The following is a 10,933-nucleotide window of genomic DNA, read 5'->3' as shown; positions in this document are numbered from 1 at the left end:
TCTAGAGCCTTTCTAATAACTTGAGGGCATTCTTTGAGGAAAAGCAAAGAGTCATCCACAAAGAGATTTTCCAAAAGTTGATCATTGTTAGGCAAAGACAACCCTTGAATCTCCCCTTTTGCAACACTCTCTTTGAGTAATATCACCAAAGGATAAAATCAAATGGCGAACATTTTATGGACCAGTGGGCAATACTCTTTAATTGATCTTTTGAACTTGAAGGCACCCACTGTTCTCTCACTGAACAGGATCTCATATTGGCTCCCAGCACCAAGGGTGCTTTCCAATTGACACATCCAAAGCCAAAAGCCTAGTGATTTCATGACATCTTCAATGAAAGACCATGTGACATCATGGTTATGGGGCACCGATGTTTGAGTCGGGAGCAACAAACTTGTTTACGGATATGTTTATCTACGACTTTATCGATAAGGGCTTGATTAGGGAACATTCCTCCTCAATGAAAGCCTTTTCCAAAAGGTTGGATTCAAAGTGGGAGAATTTTCTTTTAACACTCCCAAGAAGAGAAGATCTAACTTTCATCCACCTTAGGGGAGCGAGCCTCACATTGGCCTATAACTTGTCACAAGTGGTCAAGATCAATTGAGCCATTTCATCTGGGTCCTGAACATCCTTTTCTCCCAATCATTGGAGAGAGAACAAGGCGTCAACTTCTCTTGACTTTGAGGGTTCTAAATAAGTGTGTATGATTAGCCTCTTCTAGGTGTAGAAAGGTTTCTCTGGATAAAAGCCTAGCCTTGTTCACCTCTTCAAGTTGCAGATCGGGTGGTCAAGTCTCCTTTAGCTTTGAGCCACCTTTTCTGCTTAGCTTTCATGGCTTTTTTTTTAAGGTTAATAGCTATATTTTGTCAGCGAGCTGCTTTCAGGTGCTCCTCCTAATATTTCTTCCTTCTAGGCTGTAAAGTTTTGATTGCCTTTTGCATATTTTTGGCAAAGATGTCCCCAAACCTAGAGCTTGCCAGATCCAGATCTTTGCAGAGCTTGCTCAAGCTTTCAATGCTAGGCTTTTGAAAAGAGGTTCTAAAGTCTGAGTTTACTCTTATTATTGAAAGGGTAGAGGCTTAATCAACGTTTTGAGACCTAAATAATTATCCACCTAGAAAGGGTGGCGGACTAAAGTTAAAAAGCTTGACACTCATGCTCATGCCTATGTGTACCTAAAAGGGTGAATGTTGAATCTTACTTTTTGAATTCCTACCAAAAAGTTGCATTTTTAGTTTGTAAACCCTATCTAAGAAACAAAACAATGACTCACAGCCCCATCGTCTATTGCATATAGATACAATGTAGGTGTTGAAAAGTACCAACAAAGAGATAGAGGCTCAAACTTAGTTTTGAGCCTCATGGAGTTTTGCAACTAGAAAAGATGAAATCTTAGACTCCATTCTTGTGGTTTAAACAAATAATTTTTTCTTCAATAAGTGGTAGATCCTCTAACCTTAGTTAGAGCGTCTACCTTTTTGGGATGCCATAGCATAGTATTGAAAGAGTGTTAAGTTCGAGCCCCCACGTTTTTAGGATGCAGGATCATATTGGATCTTTAAAAGGATGTAGACTCATCCTATGTGTATGGCCCTTGCAATGCAAAAGATAGAGATAAAGTATAGATGCATCTTAGAGATGCTCCTATTGAAGGTGAGTGGTTGTTGGTTGGCGACTTCAATATGGTAGAAAAGAGTAGGGATAGAACAGGATCCTCCATTATACTGGCTGACTCGGAAAGGTCTAAATGGCAAAGTTTGTGTGAAAAGTGGGCGATGATCGACTTATGGGAAGTTCGCCCATGGAACAACGCGCCTGGTTTCACCTACACAAGCCTCCAATATGCCCGCACTGACTCCATACTAGACAGATGCTATTGTTCACACCATGTTATGGAATTGATATTTTACTATTGCAGCTGACAGGTGGAAAAGACTTGACTGAGCTAGGCTATTGCAAAAGGATATCAAATTTTATGTACATTTTATTATTCAAGTGATCTTTTATGAGCTTTGGCCATTTATGATTGGCCGGCCAGTTTGTAACCAATTTGACCATTCAAGAAATCTATAAATCAAATACCTGCAAGAAGGAAATGGTCACTTTTGCACCGGGAGAGATTGCACCCAATGTCTGCGTAGTTCTTCTCTCCTCTCTTCTCTTCTCTATCGTCGTGCCAGCATAGACTCCACTCTAGGAGGTGCGCCTACACGTGCTATCTCTCTCTCTCTCTCTCTCTCTCTCTATCTCTCTCTGTTCGTGTACAATTGGATTATATGCTAACATGATTCATCAGGTATGTATATTTGCCGTGTTTTATAGTTTTTATCATGCTATTTGAGGTATTTTGCAGGGATGCCACGCATCCGTCTATAGCAGTGGTATCAGAGCCGAGATTGACGCTCCTGGTTCCTCCATCATTGTGTGCAACAAATATACAACTAAGTTTTTTCTTTTTTTGATCCTTCTTCTTTGTTTGTTTGTTTTCCTGTTTCTTTTCTGCTTGATAGATATTTGTAGTGAAAGAAATCACGTGATGAAAGGTGAGAAGTTAATATTGTTCGATTTTGATTATTTGTTATTTTAAGCAAGAGTGAGTTTTAACCGATAAGAAGATTTGGCAGAGAGGAATAAAAAGGAGAAGAAGACAAACCAAAAAGGAGGACTATTGTTTTATAGATGACCGGGGAGCTCCATTGAAATCTATCCAAACCCCAAACAAACCTCATAGAAACTCTTGTCTGAGGAGATGAAGAGAAGAAGGACTTAGGAGGAAATTCAAAATCAACAGGTTATTATTATTTTTGATAGCATGCAGGAGTGACTTATAAGACCTTAGAGACTGGAAAATTTATACGAACTAATGGGTCTCTGTCTACACTCGCTAAGCTGCACAATAGACCAAGCCAATCGCGGGGACGGTAGCAACTTTGAGGGCCTTTGCTATTTGGCAACCTCAAATTTGACGTTAAGCAGGCAGCACCATGCATGTGCAGCACATGCAATGGCAAGACATATCACAAGCAAAAACAACAGACCAAAAAATTACTGCTCCCACTCCTCAACATCCATAACCACCTCTGGATGCCAACAAACTACTTCTTTAATATTAACAAAGCTGATGGAGATAGAAGTGGAGAGAAGAAGGGAGAGCGCAACAGGAAGCTATAGCATAGGGAAGAAGTGACGTCAGCAAGTTTCCATCATACTAGTGGCCCACGTCATCCTGCATGCGGTAGTAATTGACGACGTGATCCGTCCATCAACGACGATGACTATCCGTGGTACCATTCAGAGGGTGTTCAGTTCACAAGACAACCGTGCGTTTGGAGAATATCAGCTGCATGCAAGGGTAAGAAACATCACGGTTGGTAACGCTCCACAAAAGTGGCGCCCACCTTACGTCACCTTTTTTTAATGGAGCACAATATAAATGGCATGGCGAGTGAGTAGGCCCGAATACTACCAGTGTTAGGTATTTCAATATTTGCGCTGCCTTCACTATCTCTCTTGCCGCCTCATTCTTCACCTACTCTCAGTTGCGTACCACTCAAATTTCTCTTTCTTCTTGTTAATTTTGACGGCTGCTGGTTCTGGTTGAACGCCACTACATTAGGTCCAAAAATGACTCAAAAAGGGATGTTTGTTAATCTAAGGATTAAGGAATAGTCCAATAGTCATTTGACACATATACAAAATTATGGCACTCTTGTCTCCTCTATTTTGGGTTTTGGTGGTCCTATTTTGACAGAGAACGGTTAAATGTCTTGATCATAAGGCTGAAACTGCTATATTTAGGTACTTTCAGCGAGTGAACTCATTAAATTTGCGGCCCAAAGCAATGAAGTCTCATCTTTTATTCTATTTTATATTTCACAAAAGCGTTGTCAAAAGATACAAAATCTATGTCAGAAGGCTCTCAAAACAAGGCCATTAATGACAAATCACCTATTTTTTTCAAACGTATACCTTTTTCACTCTCTCTCTATTTTGTGAGAGGTTTAAGTCTTTCCGTCTCTATATTTTATTTCTTCTTCTCTAATCTCTGAGTTTCCATGGCGTCTTTTGCATGTCGCCCTTCACATAACATAACTTCTTGTGACTTTCATAACGTTAGAGAGGATGGTCTTTGGAAGCCCATATCTTTTCGTGTGAATGACTGGGTGACAATGCTTCATTCATGCAAAGGTGTACACAGAGTGAAGAGAACTAAACGTGATAAAGTAAAAAACCATTGGAAAGGTCGTGTTCTTGCTTTCAAAGTGACCGACAATGGCTGGCTAGCTAAGGTTCAACATGTGTACATGGCCAAGGATATGGTGTTAGACTGGGAAGAACATCCCACACTGCATTCTTATTGTAAGTAAAAAAAAAACTTCTATTTGATACAATAAATTTTTCATTCTCGCATTGTTTTTTCTCATTTTTTGATTCCACTCCAGATATATTTCCTTCAACAACCGTGGAATGGAAACCTGTGGAGAGTCTAAGTGGGACGTTCAAAGCAATGCATAAAGGGATTGTAGATGCTATGTATGCTGACAAGCCACCTTCCTTTTACAAAACAATGGATTTGTTTGTCTATTTTGCAGAATACAAGGTTCCATCACGAGAAGGTGCATATGGAGAACTACATTAGTTACCTGTTCCCACCATAAGTTCACTTGACTGGGAAGCTCCTGATGCATGTACTATATCAATCTTCAAATCCAAGATCAAAGAAGACATCCTTAAGGCTATGTCTCCGGGCAGGATATCAAGAAGGATTAAAGTTCAATGGTTCTTGCCTATACATGTCTTTGTGGCATGTTCATGTTTCAAAACAATGGACTTGCATAGGACAAAGACGATGTGGCTTAATAGAAGACTTTCTATGAGTGAACTGGATAATGTACTTGGAGACGGATGGAGTACCAAAAAAACTTTCCATATTGGCGATAATATTAGTTGTAGAGTAAGACCAAATTCTATGTCTATCTCATATCAACTATGTCGTCAATCATTAGTTCTGGGCTACAACTATAGGAGATGGAGAAGCAAATTAGGTAGCTGGGTTCCTCTCGACTCTGAGGAAAATTGTCCAGAGTTTGAACTAAAGGTCACAGTCCATCCACACACCGAGTATAGAAGCCTTATAGTAACAACAAATTGGAGACTACATGATGTTAGAGAATCTCTTGAGTTTTTTGATGAAAGATCTTCTGAGTATAGATTCAAAGTGGATGAAATTATGGTGAGCACAAGGATGGAGAATTCAACCTCTTGCATCACATGCCTTCCCCCAAAAAGAGTTGTATTTGAGCCACTTGCAAGGACTTGAAAGAACAAGTTTAATATTGTAATCATTGCATTTTGCAAATATATTTATCTTTTCTCTACCTTATTGTGATCATTATTTATGTTGTTTTAAACTTGCATGACACCGTGATACACATTTAAGAATTGATAGTTGGTATTATATATTTGAAGTAAAAAATTATGAATCACTAAAGGGTATATGTTTATATGGACAAAATGAACAAAAGTGTACATAGATTTTGTACATAGCTTTTGTGGAGTAATCAATCATGAAACTCCACTTTTGTTTTTGCCTGAGAGGATTCTGCATCCTCAGAGACCCTTTTTATTTTGTTTTCAGAAGGGGGTGAAAGTTCAGGAGTGGGTGGTGGTGACTTGGGCTCCTCAGGGCTTGGCACGGGGGACTTGGCAGGGGTTGGTGCTTTGGGCTCCTGAGAAGTAGTTGGCTTGGGTGACTTGGAAACCTTCTTTGGCAACATGAATGGTAGCTTGAAAGGTGAGCTAGGTGCCTCCCCCTTAGTGTTCTTAACTGTACGATGCTTTTGAAACTTGAATTTCAATGGTGAGTGGAATGGATGGTCCTTTGTATCTGCTCTTTTTTTTTGCAGGGCTCTTCTTCTTGGTGGGACTCTTCCCCTTGGCAGGGATCTTCTTCTTGGTGGGACTCTTCCCCTTGGCAGGACTCTTCTTGGCATGGCTCTTCTTTGTAGGACTCTTCTTCTTGTGATCCCTTTTCTTTGTATCGATCTTCTTTGCAGGACTCTTCTTCTTGTGATCCATTTTCTTTGCATCCTAACCCTTGGTGGCTCTACCTTTCTTTGGTGGCAAAGGAGATTCTGGATCATTTGGGTTTATGATCTTTCCAAAACCATAGAAACAACCTTCTCTCTCACCCACGTGACCCAAGACTTTGGATAATCATGCAACTGAAACAAATAGAAAAAGGAATTAAAGGACATGAGTACATACATACATAGATAAGAAATCAAAATAAATTAATGGCACATGAGATACACACTTACAGCGAGTGTAGTCATCCTGCACCTTGACTCAAGATATCTCCATGCATTGGAAAGCACCCTCCATCCAGAAGATGTTGAGTCTATTTGTAAAGGCACTTTTTGATTGTAGTACTTGAAACCTTCTATATTGTAATCCTTATTTGTGGTACTCAGGTGACCAACAATAAGTTTGGCAGCACTGCAAGAAGATAATTAAAAAGCTATTAATAGAAAACAATGGGCCATCAAACATAGATCATACTTCATACTTACAATTTACTTCTCCCATGGATACTTGACAATGAATTCATAAATATAATATCTTTCTCCAAAAGATTGAAGATAATAAGACTCCAATGTCCTCTACAAAAAATAACAATTAGCTAGGAATACCACAAAAAGTTTTTAATAACATTTGAGCTATAAGAGTTACCCTTCAACATAGGGGTATAATATGTAATTTCAGGTTAGCATGTTAGGATTACAAAGGCACTGTGTCACTAGAGGATCAAGTATGGAAAGTTGCATAGCTATAGCCTCCGGAAGATCCCTCATAAGACACCTGAAAAAGAAAACACATCCCCCAATGAGTCCCTTGTGCCTGGACATGCACTAATAATTAGCAAAGGGGCAACACATACCTAAGACAGATAAAGAGCACAGTATCACCAAGCTCAATTTTGGGGTTTACAAGCATACTTGTGTCTTGAGAGAATATGTCAAAGTACACCTCATCATCCCCACACAAGGAGACATCCACCACCATTTGGCCTGTAACTTTTTCATAAAGGAGAGGGTTGTATGATCTTAAAATTTATGCTTGCTCTGTAAGGATAGAATCCTCTGACATCATGTCTTGCTCCCTCTCAACCTCCTTTCCTGATTTGATATCCTGGGCCTTTCTTGTCTCATACTAATGTGTAACATCTTCAATGACAACCCCTGAATCTTTCTGCTACCTAGAAGGGGGGATATTTAAAATTTGGAAGGCTTTAGCATCCTCACTAGGAATAAGCTCAAGAGCCTTATCAAACTTGTACCTCATCCTTGACACAAGCACAAAATCTTTGCTCATAAGTGTGACCCTGTGAGCAAATGTAGCTGCAATGTAGCTATAATTCATCAAGTCTATGAGAAAATCCTCGGAAGCTTCCTGAAGGCACATCAAGGCTTGAGATTGCCAACTTACTGAAACAAAGGTTTTGATATTCATCATGCTCACAAGTCTATCTGATATCTCTTTGACAACTCTCATAAAAGGTAGCTTTGGAATCAGAAGTCAAGTAGACTTTTGTGCTTTTCTTATTTCCATTAGAGATTTGACTTGATAATTCGATCTTTTTCTAGCAGTAGGCCTCTAACGAGGTTGCGGAGGTGGTTTCTCTGAATCATCATCTTTCTCTGGATCTTTGGGGCTTGGTAAAATTTTCCTGTAGTTTGTTTTGTCCTCTTCATTTAAGAGTCACAAAATACTTTAAAACACCGCACGATGCGATAGGGGGGCCACCCACCCGTAGTCTAGACCATCTCGCTATCGCGTCGTATGTGAAACTACTGAGCTTGGTAGCGCATGTCGCGGGAAAATGAAAAGACACCGGACAATGCGATAGGTGGGCCACCCACAGTCTAGAACATGTCGCTATCGCGTCGTATGTGAAGATGCTGATCTCAAAAGCGCATGGCACGGAAACATAAAAAGACCCCGCACGATGCGATAGGTGGGCCACCCACAGTTTAGAACTTGTCGCTATCACGTCTTGTGTGAAGATGTTGAGCTTGGCCCGGAAACATGGAAGGACACCACATGAAGCGATAGGAGCGACACCCAAAGTCTAGAAGACCTCCCTATCGCGTTGTACGGGATAGATATAAGACGAACTCCAAAAGTGTGAAAAATAGGGCAGAAAGGGGGTGTGCGGATCGATGAAAAGATGCAAGAGGATATCCCTATCATGTCGTACGGGATAGAGATAAGACGCACTCCGGAAGTGTGAATGGATGACACGTGTCCATAACGATAATTTTTTAGCACCTTATATAAAGCTTGATCTCGTCTTTTATTGGTGTTGTACTTTTATTGGTGCCGCACGACCCGAAAATTTGCTCTGCTTTACTTCTCTCTCCACTCTACCATGAATTCTCTCTTGGTCCCGCACGACGCGAGGGTAAGCTTTTCCAAAGGCTGGGTGGGACCTCTATCGCTTCGTTCGGGCTTCTCCCCACTCCATCAGTTTGTTCCCGCACGACGCGAGGGGAAGACTTTGCAAGTTGTGGAACGTACCTCTATCGCTTCGTTCGGGCTTCTCTCTCCACTCCATCACTTTGGTTCGGCGCTTTGTTTGGGCTTCTTTTGGCGCGTCCTTGTTAACAGGCACGACGCGATAGACGAAGGCCGCAGATTGTGCCGGGGGGCTTCTATCATGCTGTTTGGGTTCTTTGACTTCACCTCTATATTTTAGTCTAGCTTCTCAGATTTGATTTTTTTTTTCAAAACCATGAACGAAGGTCGCGAGGAGATTCTAAAGGAGAGTCCAAGTGAGAAGCTCTTGGTTGCTATGATGGATGGTGGGGACATGGAAGTGTACACCAAAGCATATGAAATATTCAACCCTTTGTTTGATCTTGCAGTTATGCTAGACTATTTGAAGGACTTTGTGTCAGAAGAATTCAAAGAGTTTGAAGAGGCAGTTGAAGGCAAGTGTTTGGTTTTAGATGGTAAGACTTATTGCCATCTAACTGAATTTACTACCAACTCAATTGAGAAAAGCAAAGTAACAAGGAGGTTTGGAAGATTTTCTAAGAAGACTTCATTTATTTGTCCACCTACCATTTCTTGTCAATTACATTCAAAGCCTTGCAACCTTGTTACAAAAGAAGTTTCCTTTCTTTTCTTTTTGTTCCTTAAAGTTGACATGCAAGTCAAAGCTGATGAAGTGAAAGATACAGATGAAGAGGGAACAAATACAAATGTTTCCACAATTTTGCAGCTTGAGAAAAGTGAAATTCTAGAAGAGGAGGAAATTGATGTTGCAGCTGAGGAGCAGGAGAGTGCAAATTTTGATGTGGCTCAATTTAGAGCTAGTACTGTCATTGATGAGCAAACGGAGGAGGTAGAGGTGTCTGAGGCTTCCCTTACTGTTCCGAACCTTCCCTACTTCTATATCAATGGAAAAGAGTATATCCCTCTCCATCATATCCAATGTCTGCTTAATATGAAGGAGGACTACTGTATTGCAACCATTTCTGAAGCTTCTGAGGTGGCCAAAGATTTATTGACACAGAAGAAGAGTTAAAAAAGGAGTTTTTGGAACTTGATCTTCAGACATCCAATAAAGTTTTTCTTCCTGCTCCTGATGCACTTGCTTTATGCATGAGAAGAGTGGAAGAGGAAAAACCTTCCCTCAAAGATGAGGATTTTGAGAAGAGACTTGTTGAGCTTGGCATCCAATCTTTTGGCAGAGACTTTAAGCTGGAAAAAATTTGGAAAGGATGTTGACATAAGAGAGATGACTGGATCATGCAATCTCCTTCAAGAAAAAGTCATTGCCGAGGATGAGTTGCAAAAGGTAGATTTAGTTGATCTCCCTTCTGAAATCTTCCTTTTTTTTCAAGTTTGTTTTAATTACTCATTATGTCTTGTTTTGCAGATTGAACTCCTTGGCAAAGACAATTTTCTTGGGAGAGCTAAAGACTCGAGAGGGAAAGCAATAGAGGGCACTTCAAGAAGGGATGCCTCCTCTCTCATGCACTACATGCCTACATTGGATAGTGCCACCTTCTGTGCTTTGCAAGTGCAGTATTATTATCCTGAGTTTCCAATATTTTCCTTGAAGATATTGTCACGGTTTTTGGGGTACACCCCCCTTCAAATCAATGCAAACAAGATCATGATACTTCAGAGAGCTGCATCACTTAGAATATTTGGATATGTTGCAGGATTCAATGCCTCAAGAGCAGGATAGTTTCTTTGCTACTCTAGCTATGCAGCATCAGCAGTGAGGAGACAAATGTCAACCTTCTTGGGGGCTATAAAAGAAGAAAGTTTTTGAGATATAGGGGTGACATGCCTAGAGATGAAAAAAAATAAAAAACTGATGTAAATTTGACAAAGTTTTGCACCAAAATATCTTTTTTGAATTTGGATCTCTTTAGAAATATTCGGTACAAAGTTTCAAAGTGAATCATTAATCTCCATCTGTGGTTGAGCAGCATGGTTGTTTGATCTCATCTGTTGTAATTGCCTCCTATAGAACCAATTGAATAATTCCTTTAGTGCATTGCTCCTTCTTTGTCCCCCTCCCTTTCTCGTACATTTGAAAAAAGAAGTCCTCGCTTGATAGTGAGATTTTTCCATTCCCTGAGTATTCCATGTTGCAAGGGATCCTTGTTTTGCAAAATATGGTCCATGCAGGTACAAAATATGCAAAAAAAAAAGTTAGTTGAACTCATAGGATGCAATGTAAAATACTATCCAGACTTTAAAAGTAATTGAATACTCACCAAGTAATATGTGATGTCTTTTGCTCCCCAAGCATCTGTAATAGCAGTTATTAAAAGATTTACTGTCTTTTTAAAGTCATCTGCATAAGTAGCAGAGCTAACTTGTTGTCTCAAAACTTTCAAAAAATTGT

Source organism: Adiantum capillus-veneris, chromosome 3 (assembly GCF_014529385.1).
Source record: "Adiantum capillus-veneris isolate H3 chromosome 3, ASM1452938v2, whole genome shotgun sequence".
Classification (NCBI taxonomy): Eukaryota; Viridiplantae; Streptophyta; class Polypodiopsida; order Polypodiales; family Pteridaceae; genus Adiantum; species Adiantum capillus-veneris.
The sequence above is the reverse complement of the archived record's forward strand: the minus strand, read 5'-3'. Positions refer to the sequence as shown.